Source organism: Lissotriton vulgaris, chromosome 3_1, assembly GCF_964263255.1.
Source record: "Lissotriton vulgaris chromosome 3_1, aLisVul1.2, whole genome shotgun sequence".
In the NCBI taxonomy this organism is placed as follows: Eukaryota; Metazoa; Chordata; class Amphibia; order Caudata; family Salamandridae; genus Lissotriton; species Lissotriton vulgaris.
Genome location: NC_141689.1, coordinates 1,190,668,432 through 1,190,681,344, shown reverse-complemented (window position 1 = coordinate 1,190,681,344; position 12,913 = coordinate 1,190,668,432).

Sequence of the window (12,913 nt, the reverse complement as noted above, 5' to 3'; positions counted from 1 at the left end):
CTTCTTCCTATCACCCACAGGAAAATGGTGGTCCAAGCACTGATAGTCTCCAGGTTGGACTACGTGAATGTACTGTACCGAGGGTTGCCGGAGCATTTATTGGCAAGGCTGCAGGTCACCCAGAATGCATCAGCCAGAGCAATACTCATGCTTGTCCCAAGAGCACAGATGTCCACACAGTTGAAATCCCTCCATTGGCTCCCAGTCCACAAAAGGATCCATTTTAAGGCCATGGTTTTGGCTTTTAAGGCTCTCCACAGCATAGGTGTCGGGTACATCATGAATAGAGTCCAGTTTTATTGCCCTCACTGTACATTAAGGTCCTCAACACTTCAATTGGCACGTATCCCTAAATACCACCGAGCGAGGATAGAGGGACGTTCCTTCCAGGTACAAGCGGCACAAATGTGGAATAAGCGGCACAAATGTGGAATAATCGGCCAGTGGAATTAACACTGAAAAACCTGGTTATTGCAGCCATAATACTCAACCTGGTGGTCATAGCGCACAGTTAATGTCATCATCACACCTCAGTGTCGGGACACTCAATTGAGTAGCTGCATGCTTTACAAATATCCATTTAACATAGCAGGGCAGGCTTCTATTGAAGTCCGTCAAGTGCCTGGGCATAGCCCTCAGGCCATCCTGTCAAGGGAAGGACACAACCTACCTATATCAAAGGCTCTTTGTCACTGCCATGGGAGCAATTCACACCTCACCACAGTGCCTTAGAGGCTTTAGGCAGGGAAAAGGTGAGTTTTCTAAAATACAGTTTTGTTAATAGTTAGAAAGAATTTGACTTTGCCATTAAATTGGATGTTGCATATCTGTTAACCCCTTCGATGCTTGTGACGGAACGGTTCCGTCACGAGCGCCGGTTGGGCTGTGCTTATGATGGAACCGTTTCGTTACGGCCACGCCCGTTATTTAGAACCTTCAGCACAGTGCGAAAATTCGCGCCACGCTGAAGGTGTTAAAGGAATCCTTGAAATATTTTTGTAGCTGTTACCAAGCCAAAATTAGCATGATAAGGTGTTGTAATGTAACTGTGTGTGCCTATATGGAAGCCACCAGCCTTGCTACAGAGCTAATAGGTTAAAAGCTTTCTCAATGAAAGGACATGTGGAACATTACACTTTTACATGCCTTACTTCTAAGTACAATGAACACTTCCTTTATGGGCACTAAGGCCTACCTCGGGTGACTTACTGATATTCAAAAGGAAGATCTAGCAAAAGAGTTTGACAGGTTGAATTGCTAGTTTTAAAACTGCTCTGCTAAGCTATAGTCGGGTTTGTTGAATCACTTCATTGCGTGGCATAATGTATACTGTAGTCCACTGCTGGCATTTAATGTACAGGCCCTGGGCTTTGTACCATATACTAGAGACTTCTAGGTAAATTAAATGTACCAATCAGATGTACATCCAATTCATCTTTTTTGAAGGTGGTGTTCAAAGGCCAACATACAGAGGGAACACCATGCAAGGGATGGTCATTTCCAACATGGGTCTTCCCCAGTCTTCTCCAGCAGCAGTCTGAGAGAACTACAAACCCCCATGGTAGTTCTCAGCCCCAAGTCAAAATAAACCTTGAAAGACCATCAGCATTGGCGTGGTCAGTCCCAGGCTATGTTCAAACATAAGCTCCATTTCCTGCAAGGAGATGGCCCACCTAAACAGCTTAGGATTCTTCCCCTGCATTTGCAATAGCCATCTGAGTGTCTGTGGTCTGTCTGAATATGGAAATGATTCCCAAACAGGTATGGTCTCCGTTTCTTCAGTGCCCATGCCATTCAAGTGGCTTCTTATCAATTGCACTACACCTTTGTTGCCTGGAAAGTACCAGCCTGTTGATGAAGGCAACAGGTTTGTCCATGCCCTCATCATTAAGCTGTGAGAGAATAGCCCTATTCCCAGGCTCTGAAGCATCTGTCTGCTCTAGTAACTCTCCTGAGAAGTCCAGTGCCTTAAGCACTGAAATTGAACACATGGCTTCTTTCAAGGTGTCAAAAGCCTGCTGGTGCTCCTCTGTCCACATCGCCTTTTAGGCTGCTTCTTGGAAGTCAGCTTTGTGAAGGGGCAACAATGGTGCCATATCTCTTAACAAATCACCTGTAATACCAATTGAGATCCAAGAAGGTTCTCACCTAGATCTGGGTCCTGTGAGGGTCCCAAACCATGATAGTCTGTATCTTAGGCTGGAGAGGTTGTACACTGCCTGCACCAACTTGGTGATCCAGTTACACTATTGAGCCCCATCCTTTCTGCCACCTACTGGCAGTGATAATCAGGCCTGACTGTTGCAGGGCTGGAAGTACTTATTTGAGTTGGTGTAGGTCACAGCTTTCCAAACTTTTCATGTTGGTGACACACTTTCTAGACATGCATTATTTCGCGACACGGTAAAGCAGTGTAGTGAGCAAGCGTAGCGAGCGAGCCCGAACCACCTAAGGAAATTTTGAAAGCAGGAAGGTTAATAGAGCAATTGTGAATCTGTTCTAACAAACACAGTGACTGGCAAAACTGGGTGTTAATCAGTTTTTCACTTATTTCTTTGGCCCCATGTTTTGGTATCTTTTGTCTCCTGATTTAGTTCTTGCTTTATTTTTTCATTTCCAGGGTGATTGAGCTTTTGATTGGAGTTTGAGAATGCCCACAAATGTACGGGCTTTGGGCGTTCCCAAATTTAAAAGGCTAACCATGGCTTGAGTTTTAGGCTGGAAATGCATGTTTATGGTACCTTTGTGATTTGAACCCCCCCCCAATCAATAAATCTGTCAAATGCATCTTCTTTCAAGTTTTCTAGTAGTAACTTGAATCGGAGTTAAGGGGTGGCTTTGTACAAGCAGATTAGGACACATGGACAATGTGAAGGTAGGACTGTACCTCATTGCTTAACACTGCAGCTACATACTTTTATTAACAATCTATTCATGAAAGTTGAACACAACCTCAAAATTATTATCTGCACCTTGAGGACAGCATCATAAACAATAGCTCCCATAATGCAAAGCTGTATTTTTTAAAATTCTACACCTTTAACATAAAATGTTAAATCTTGTTCTCTTCATTTTGCTGTAAGCAACCAAAGGGCATAGTGCAGTATTTTACTAACTATTTTCAGTAAACTTTTCCTCTTGCACTGCTAGCTAAGGCTGTGCTAGCATGCTCACAATCACTCACAGGGCCAATTGAACTTATTAGTACCGATCCTCGATTAATCTGTGATCAAATCCCCCGCTGACAGTTTGCAGTCCATAAAGAGGGTGATGTGAATGCTGGAAGTATTACCACTACAGGTGAAGGACTGGGTTTTTCTAAGACCCAGCGGTGCCAGGGGACAACACCTGAAACCTTCGTGGGTAACCTGTTCCGGCGTACAAATGACAGACACGGGACACGGGACACTTCCTTCGGCGTCAAAGATTCGAGGTTTATTTACTGCAGGGAACACAGAAGTCACGAGAAGTACATAACGTAGGTTCACGGAGCCTGATTCGAATTGCTACTGTAGGTCGCTCCTTTTATACACATTTCTCTCATAGGTTAACATGATACACAAAGGTTTACAACTTGGTTCCCATCGTAATCACCAGGAGGGGTTGCTTTCATGTATTCAGGGCCCGGAACATAAGTACGGAAACATTTGGTGGTTCCCAACTGTAAAAATCCATCTTCCCACCATTAGTACATTCCAATTGGCAGTAAACAGATCGAAGAGGGAACAAAAACAGGTGCAGAGGAAGGCAGAAACAGTGGGGAGATCGGAAAGGGTGTAAAAGGGGTGGTATCGGGAAACACGAGCTGCAGGCATCAAAGGGACGTGCCTAATGAGATGCACGACTAAGACAATAGACCGGCACGGCAAGATGTGCCTCGAGCAGAGCCATCTGCCTTGCAGTGTCATCCCCCTCATCATAAAGACACTTTCAAAGGACATGTGTCTTCCGCAAAAGTCTTGGGAATCCCAGGGTCGCGAAGCGGACAGTGTCCGTTCGCTGGCTACTTGAGGGCAAGAAACAAAATGGATGCCGTATCTAAGATGGAACCCGTGGGTACAGATAGAGAAACCCACGAAACAGACGAACGGTTTAGGCTAGTACAGCGAAACCGCGTACACCCACTAAACTCGTCATTTGCGGTTCACAGATACCAGACTCGACCATATTCATGCGAGTCAAAAACACCACTTACGATCGTTACGGAACCTCAGACGCTCCTTTTGCCCTCATGTAGGCAAGCACTAGTCGGAATCATATTCGATATTCATCAGACCATCTAGATGTTGCTGCAACATAATTCTATCCATCTGAGCTCCTTTGGTAACAGGCGACTGTCTCATACACGTTGTAGCACAGAGGCCACATAAGGCAGGACCACACTGCACACAAATGCAACACGTGAACAGAAACGCTACGACAACCCCGATGATCATCAGAATCTTCCAACCCCAAGTCGACATCAGGCCCCAAAACCACCCAAGTAGCGTCCAATCCCCTACGTCCACGTGTATGGACTCAGAGATCTTATGCAACTTTGAGATGGCTTGATAGACAGTCGGAGCGTTATCTGGAATGAAAATGCAGCAGATCGAATGGATCACCTTACATACTCCACCTCGATCTGCTAAAACAACGTCTAAAACCATACGGTTTTGTAACGTCATGAGCCTATCCGCCTTAAGTTCTGCTGTGATGTTACCAAGGGCACTGGCAGTGATATTAGCTGTCGATTCCACCACTCGAGTCAACTGTCTCAGGTTCCTACTATTGACCATAGGCCCCCAAAACGGAAAGAAACCCTTGAAAAAGTCTCCTGCATCTTGACCGGCAGTGTCCTCTTCGCTAATCACGCCCCTCACAACTCTAGTCTTGTGGTAGTCTGCATCAACGGTAAACGTCGGAGGCAACAAATTTGCAATATAACATGTGCCCGCAAAGTCGGAGGGCAACCACGTATAAGCAAGATCATGACAGACGAAGTACGTACCCTTGGCAGTCAGAAACACAGGGGACGAGAGCATCGGTAAGACATACGTCTCGGAGCAAGCACTCTCTTCAAGATGAGCTCTCGGTCTTCGGCCACGACCTTTTAGACAGAAATTACCAAGGTGGGGTACGATCCATATCGGAGACGAGCTTCTAAGCTGTCTTTCACCCACGAGCGCACTATACTCAGCCTCACTCAGATCTCTATAGGCTCGCACCTCCTCCTCTGGGATGAGCGACGGCTCATAGATATCCCTATCTAAATCAGCAATGGCTATAGCCAAAGGCTTGTGGTACGGACCAGGACCAAAGTGGGAAGGACGTGGCTCTCGATTGGGGTAGGAATCTAGTGCACTTCGAAACATTGTTTGAAATGCTCGAGCTGAACCCTGGGAACTATAAGGAAGGACCAAGTACGGAATTCCCTTATCAGTGGTATGTGGCATCAACCCACACACCCAACAATTGGTAGTGTTAACCACCAACTGATGTTGATGAAGGAGCTGAATAAAGGAATTATTCATAAATTCTGCACGTCTGGCTTGCTCGTGTTGGGGTAAGATGTGGAAGGAATGAGGAGAAACAGTGGAGGTAGTTTTAGGTTCAGGAGAAGGGGTAGGTGAGGCAGAAGGCAAGAACGTCAATATCAAGTAATACACCCCACCCACCAATAGCGAAGAAACAGTTAGAAACAGTAGGAACATTTGAAGCATTTTGTACGAGTAATTTGTTGCAACTTGAATCTTTGCGCCTGAGCTTTTTCCAAATCCACAAGCTTAGAGAACGGCATCCTCTAAAACCGTCCGCAACGTTTCTTGACGCACTTCGTTCTGTGTAGCAGTAGTCAATCCCCAGGAGTTCCCAGGAACCGACGGCCTTCGACCTAGTGTCAAGACCTACTAACCAGAAGGAAGTACACGCGCGGCCCTACGGTACACCCGGATGTGAGGTACTTATTTACAAATATACACAATATTTCCAAGCTGTGGAAGCAAAAACATAAGGAAACAAACTCACAATATTTACAAAAACCAAAATTATACGTGTGTGTTCAGACTGACTGGTATCAATGGGGTAATGTGGATGTCAAGGGAGAGAGCAAAAACTTTTTATTTGTCCTTAGTACTAGATCTCAGGAAGTATCGGCTTCTCCCAGGACGTGTCTGTTCATCAAACAACTGATCCGATGGTGGGACAGAGTTCTGCTGGTCAGTCAATTGTTCAGATCTTGAGTTTGTAGGTGGCAATTGTTCAACAATGTCGTCCTGCTGCGCTGAGTGTTCTCCAACAAGCTGAGCATCGCTAAAAGGGACAAAGGTCTGTGCATTTTCCGTTTCAGACGAAGCAATGCCTTTCCTCACCCACGAGTCTGCCGGTAAAGGTACCTTCTTGGTATGGGTGGCATGCACCCAATTCTTCCGGCCTTCCAAACGGACAGCAGTTCTCGTGGCAAGGAGGACTTGGTAGGGTCCAGTAAAGCGAGGTTCGAGATTGCGTTTTCTTCCAAAATTCCTCGTCACCACCCAGTCTCCGGGCTGGAGCTGGTGGCCTGGGCCCTCCGTCTGCGTCGGCAGTGCTTCAAAGACCTGTTGGTGAATTAACCTCAGTTTAGCAGTCAGATCATGAAGATAATCAATCAACATTGGGTACTCAAGATCAGAAAACACACTCGGTCTAGGGACCCCCCAAACATTTGCAGGACGGCCGAACACTATTTCATAGGGACTGAGCCCTACTCGGGAGTGTACAGTCGCCCTTGTTGACAACAGAGCTAGAGGCAAAGCGTCAGGCCACGAGAGACCAGTCGTAGCCTGAATCTTCGCTAGTTTTAGTTTAAGGGTGCCATTATACCCTTCAACTAAACCTGCTGACTGGGGATGATTGGCGCTATGGAATTTCTGAGTAATTCCAAGGCCCTTACACACACTCTTCATCACACTCCCCACAAACTCACTTCCGTTATCAGACCATACAATTCGTGGCATTCCATACCGAGGAAAGTATTCCTTCAGTAGGATTTTCGCAGTGGACAGAGCTGTGTTGTCTTTGAGAGGGTAGGCTTCAATCCATCGGGAGAATGCGCAAACCACAACTAAAACGTATTTAAGGTTATTGCATCGCTCCATATGGATGAAGTCTAGCTGAATCACCTCAAAAGGACATGAAGGGGGAGCAAAATGGCCAGGAGGTGTAGGGGTTCCCTTACCAGGATTGTACATCATACATATCATGCAATTCTTAACCAATCTCTCAGCACATTTAGTGATACCATCATTCTTCCACACAGGGGACAACAACTTGCAGATACCTTTCGCACTAATATGTGCTAACCCGTGCGCCATCGTCACAACAGCTAGCATATACGCATCTGGCAACATCCATCTCTTATGCTCCGACAAATCAATCCAACACCCATTCGCATCCAACTTTCCCGTACTCTCTTTCCACTTCGTCTTTTCAGTCTCAGTGGCCTCATTCTGAATCGCTTTCACGCTCTCGATAGTATCCTCACACATACCAGTCTCTGTAGGCCACCTAACCGAACTCGTCACATACATTCTGGTGCTAAGGTTCCGGGCAGTCTCCTTAGCAGTCTCATCCGCAAACGCATTGCCACGACCAACATCATCCGTCACCTTACGATGTGCACTACATTTGACAATCGCCACCTGCTTAGGCAACGTAAGTGCATCCAAAAGATCGTTCACAAGCTGTCCATGCTGAATCTTAGTGCCATGCGACGTCATAAAACCTCTCTCTCTCCACAATCGTCCAAAGCTATAGGCGAAGCCAAAAGCGTATTGGCTGTTGGTAAACACATTCACCCGTTTCCCTTTCGACAACACGCACGCTCTAGTCAAAGCAATCAGCTCTGCAGCTTGGGCAGAATTCTGATTCAATCTCGGAGCTTCCACAACAGTATTCAAAGTTACCACAGCATACGCAGTCGTCACATCACCGTTCGGCAGTTTAAAACATGAACCATCCACATACAAGGTCCCATCGGGATCTTCCAAAGGAGTGTTTTTAAGGTCCACACGACCTTTTGTTTCCTCCTCAGTCCATAAGTAGCAATCATGAGGTGCCACTTCATCTGATTCCATACTACTTGGCAATAAAGTCGCCGGGTTCAGGACATTACAACGTTTTATCTGAATTTGACTTGCCAACAGCGTCAACTCATACCCAGACAACCTCGCACTCGTCAAGTGTTGGGTTTTTGTACGATTCAAAAGAGTGTCAACTGCGTGCGGAACCATCACCGTAAGCATATTATCCATGACCAATCCTGCAGATTGTCGGATGGACACCGCAGCTGCCGCTGTTGCTCTCAAACAACTCGGCAATGCTCTAGCTACCGGGTCCAAGGTCGAGGAAAAATATGCACATGGACGCTGCTTACCACCAAAAGGTTGCGTCAAAACACTCAACGCACAACCTTCCCTCTCGTGAACGTATAATGTAAACGGCTTGCTGTAGTCAGGGGTACCTAACACAGGAGCCGAACACAATGCGTCACGCAGTTCAGAAAAACTTTTCTGACATTCTTCCGTCCATGGTAAAGGAGTTGGGACGTCCTTGCACGTAAGAGCCACCAATGGTTTCGCTAGCAATGAAAAATTTGGAATCCATTGCCTGCAGTATGACGTGATACCTAAAAAGGCACGCACATCTCTCTGAGTCGTCGGCACAGTCATTCGCGCAATCGCTGCAATTCTCTCTGGGGTCAACCTTCTTCCCTCCTTTGACAATAAGTGACCTAGATAGGTTACTTCTTGACAACAATATTGAAGTTTAGAAGGCGACACCTTGTGATGTAAGTCACAGAGATGCTGCAACAACGATACCGTTGCGAGTTTACAAATGTCCTGAGTATCTGCAGCCACCAATAAGTCATCGACGTATTGGATTAAGGCTGCACCAGCCGGCAACACAAACGCATCAAGTTGGCCCTTCAAGGCTTGACTGTATATCGATGGACTCTCACAGTAGCCCTGAGGAGCACGTTTAAACCGGAAGCTGCGGCCACCAAGAGAGAAACCGAAAAGGTCTCTACTCTCTTCAGCAATTGGGATGCTAAAGAACGCATTCTTCAGATCGATCACTGAAAACCAAGATGCAGAAGCTGGAATCAGAGTTAGTAGAGCCGTAATGTCAGGCACCACAGGGAACTGAGGAATCACGATTTTATTCACCTCCCGTAAATCGATAACAAAACGATAAACAGGGGGTTTTGATGGATCAGTACGTTTCAAAATGGGCAGCACAGGACTGTTGCACACGTTTCCCTGAGTCTCCTCAATAACATCTTTCTCGATCAGGTCATAGATGATCGCTAATAATGCTCGTTCGCCATCAAGGGAGATACGATACTGGGGAATACGTGGCAATCGCACATTAGATTTCAAGTGAACAACATAAGGGGAGATGTCAAGCAGGCCCACGTCATTGGGACCTGTTGCCCACAAAGATGCAGGAAGAGAACTCAATTCCGGTGGAAGCTTATCGAGAGACAAGTACATTGGAGAGATAACTCTCTCACCCAAAGTAAGCTTTACTCCCGCAGGAGAACAATACAAAGTCGCATACAGACGTTTTAGCAAATCCAGACCCAAGAGATTTTCACCACAACCAGTGGTCAAAATCAACGGAGCTTTCAGCTCACGAGGCCCAATCGTAAGAGGCAAAGGGCACAAAACCGGATTGCTAACAGGGGCGCCAGAGAATCCAACGGAAACATTTGTTAAGCCAGACAAAGGTGCGCCAGGGAGGTTCGAATGCATGATGGAACTTTTCGCTGCACCAGTGTCCAACAGAAAAGGCTCAACGACGCCCGAGGTGGCAACTGCGACGTAAGGCCCTCTCTGATCAACCGGAACTGATACTACTCCCTCTCCTTGTCTATGGCTGTCCTAGTAATTACCGTCGTCAGTTCCCTGATCGACGTAATAATCATCTACATTGTACTGCGCAGATCTTCCTTGTGGTGATCCACGTTGATCAAAACTATTGTTTGAATCTGACGAATTATCTGAACGATCAGTTTGAACACCACGACCTCTACCACGTGATGCCTGTTGCGGACCACTACGACCTCCTCTAGATACACTACCACTATTTCGATCACGTAAGACTGGACAATCGAATTTCAAATGACCCTCATTTCTACAATAGGCACACTGATTGTACCCCAACGAAGATCTCTGCGAAGAGGAGTCATTTCGAGATTGCGATCTATTAGACTGAGACTGCGATCGATTACGCTGTTGCGAATCATTCTGATTCGAACGCGGAGGATACGCCTGCTGCAACAACACTTTAGTTTTGAGTTCTTTCGTCTTTTTATCGGCACGATCATTTTCTTCTTTCTCCCTATTCTCATAATACTGTGCTGTAGCCAATATTTGAGCAGAAGTAGAGACAGCCCACGCACTCTCAGAATTTCTCAATTTGTTGCTCAAGTCAGGCAACAAGTTAGAGACAAATTTTTCCACGAACAACCTCTGACCACCCTCGGTACCCATATCCTGACCACTATGATCGATGAATGCCTCCTCGAATCTCGTAAAGAAATCAGAGACACTCTCGTCCTTCTTCTGTTTGCAAGCGGACAACTTATCCCAATTCACCTTCATAGCTGGCATAAGTGTTTTCATTAACGCAATTATTCTCTGAGGGAGATTAGCAATTAACTGTTCAGGTTTAGCACCACCAACTTGCAAACCATCAGCCGTTATAAGAGCAGCCCAATCACCACCTAATTCGTTTGCATGATTTTCTTGACGAATCTTTGCCCATACCGGTTGCGGTACGACATTGCCAAACAGCATATCGATATCGGCAAGATTCATTATCGTAGCATCTACGAGCTGCGATAATTCTTTATAATACCCTGCAGGATTTTTGCGAGGGTCAGGCAAAGATTGCTTTACCTGCAAAACTTCTGATCGTTTCCATGGAAGATGGATCCACACCCTCCGGAAGTGTGGCAGGATTGCAGGATTTTGAGTAGCATCACCTGGCATCCACACTGGTGGAACTTCACGCATGGGATACTGACCAGGTGCTTCTAACGGCCCCTCAATGTCTTCTACGAACAACGCTCGAGGCATTATAGAGGGACGAAAAGATAACAACTGCTCAACAGCGCGTCGAACATTAGAATCTACTATCATTCCGCTCGAAAACTGGAGCTGTAGATTAGTCAAAGTAGTCATTACATCGTCAGATGCATCAGCCGATATTTGATCACGTAAAACCTTGCACATTTCTTCAAAAACGTATCTTTGCGTCGGTATATTGAATTGACAAAACGTATTCAATACCGAACGTGGAGGATTCCTAATGGGGTATTTCATCCAAGCCATCGCCATATTATATAGTGCGGCACGTTCCCTATTACCGGGAAGCTGACTACGTCTTTGAGGACCGTCCGAACCAGCGGACTCAGAAATAGGTCCAAGAGAATTGAAAAAGTTAGCAGCAACTAAAGGAGTACGACGTCGGATAGATGGAGAAGTATAACTTAGGGGACTAACAAGAGAAGAATCGGGAACAGAAGAAACAGCAGAAGTAAGTAGAACAGGAGCAGCAGCGGGAGCAGGAGTATGAGGAAGTACAAGCGGAGGAGCAGTAGGAACAGAAGTAGGCAAGGGTGCAGGAACGGTCGGAAGAACAGGAACAGGTTGAGGAACAGGTACAGGAGCAGGTACAGGAGGAACCACAGGAACTGTGGTACCCTGCGCGTACGGAGGTGGTGACTTCAAAAGATAGGATAGTACTGGGTCCTCAACTGATTCCTCTTTCTTATCCGTACCCGTTGGTAAAACGGGATAACATTTATCTACAGACATGCGCTGAAGTCTATCGAAAACTTCCTTTTCCTTTTCCTCCTTATCTCGCTGGAACTGCTCTGCTTTTCTTACCGTGATAGCAACTCCATCTCTCTCATTACGTTTGAACAGTCTGATTTCTTTTTGTTTGGCTTCTTTACGCCACAACCGAAAGGCATCGAACATGGCCGGCCTTGATTTTTTCTTAAACAATTTAGCCTCAAGGTTATCTAAAATCGGGGTCTCGAAACTACCATGAGGTGGCCAACTAAGGACACCATCCTTTTTAGTATAGCGAATCCAATATTCATTAAAGGTAATCGGACCTAACCCGTGCTTACTATAGAGCTCATAAGTTGGAGTTCCAACCGGAGGTATCGGACACGAGTCCTCCAGTCGGGAATCCGCACCACAACGTCTAAAACAACTGATCAAAGTACTACGGCCAGGCATCTTGCACACCAGCCGAGTTTCACAAACTTCAAGGGTTATAGGATTTACAAAGTCCCTGCAAAGAGCAAAAACCCTCGGTTTTTGGCGACTGCAGACGTCAAATATCACAACAAAGAACCAAGTACTAAGAACCACAAATGCAATGGAACCATGCAACAACTAAGCACCCACAACTAAGGACTATGGGAGCGACCCACAAATACTTAACTCAAAGATCGATGGCGTCACCAGGAAGGCCCGTCAAATCGTCTGGCTGTACCAAGGTCTACGCCAGGCGGCAAAACAGGTCTACAGTCAGGGCAGCAGTCCGTCGCAGCCGTCAGTAGGCGGGAATCTTCGCGGGAAAAGTCGTCGGGCCACTTGTTTCGACAACAGGATCGATGAAGCGGGGTGCACCTTCCCTCGGAGATTTCACACGAAGTTCCTCACGATCGTCGGGCTTGGACCGGTACCACTGATGCAGCCCCACGTTGGGAGCCAACTGAAGGACTGGGTTTTTCTAAGACCCAGCGGTGCCAGGGGACAACACCTTAAACCTTCGTGGGTAACCTGTTCCGGCGTACAAATGAGAGAGACACGGGACACTTCCTTCGGCATCAAAGATTCGAGGTTTATTTACTGCAGGGAACACAGAAGTC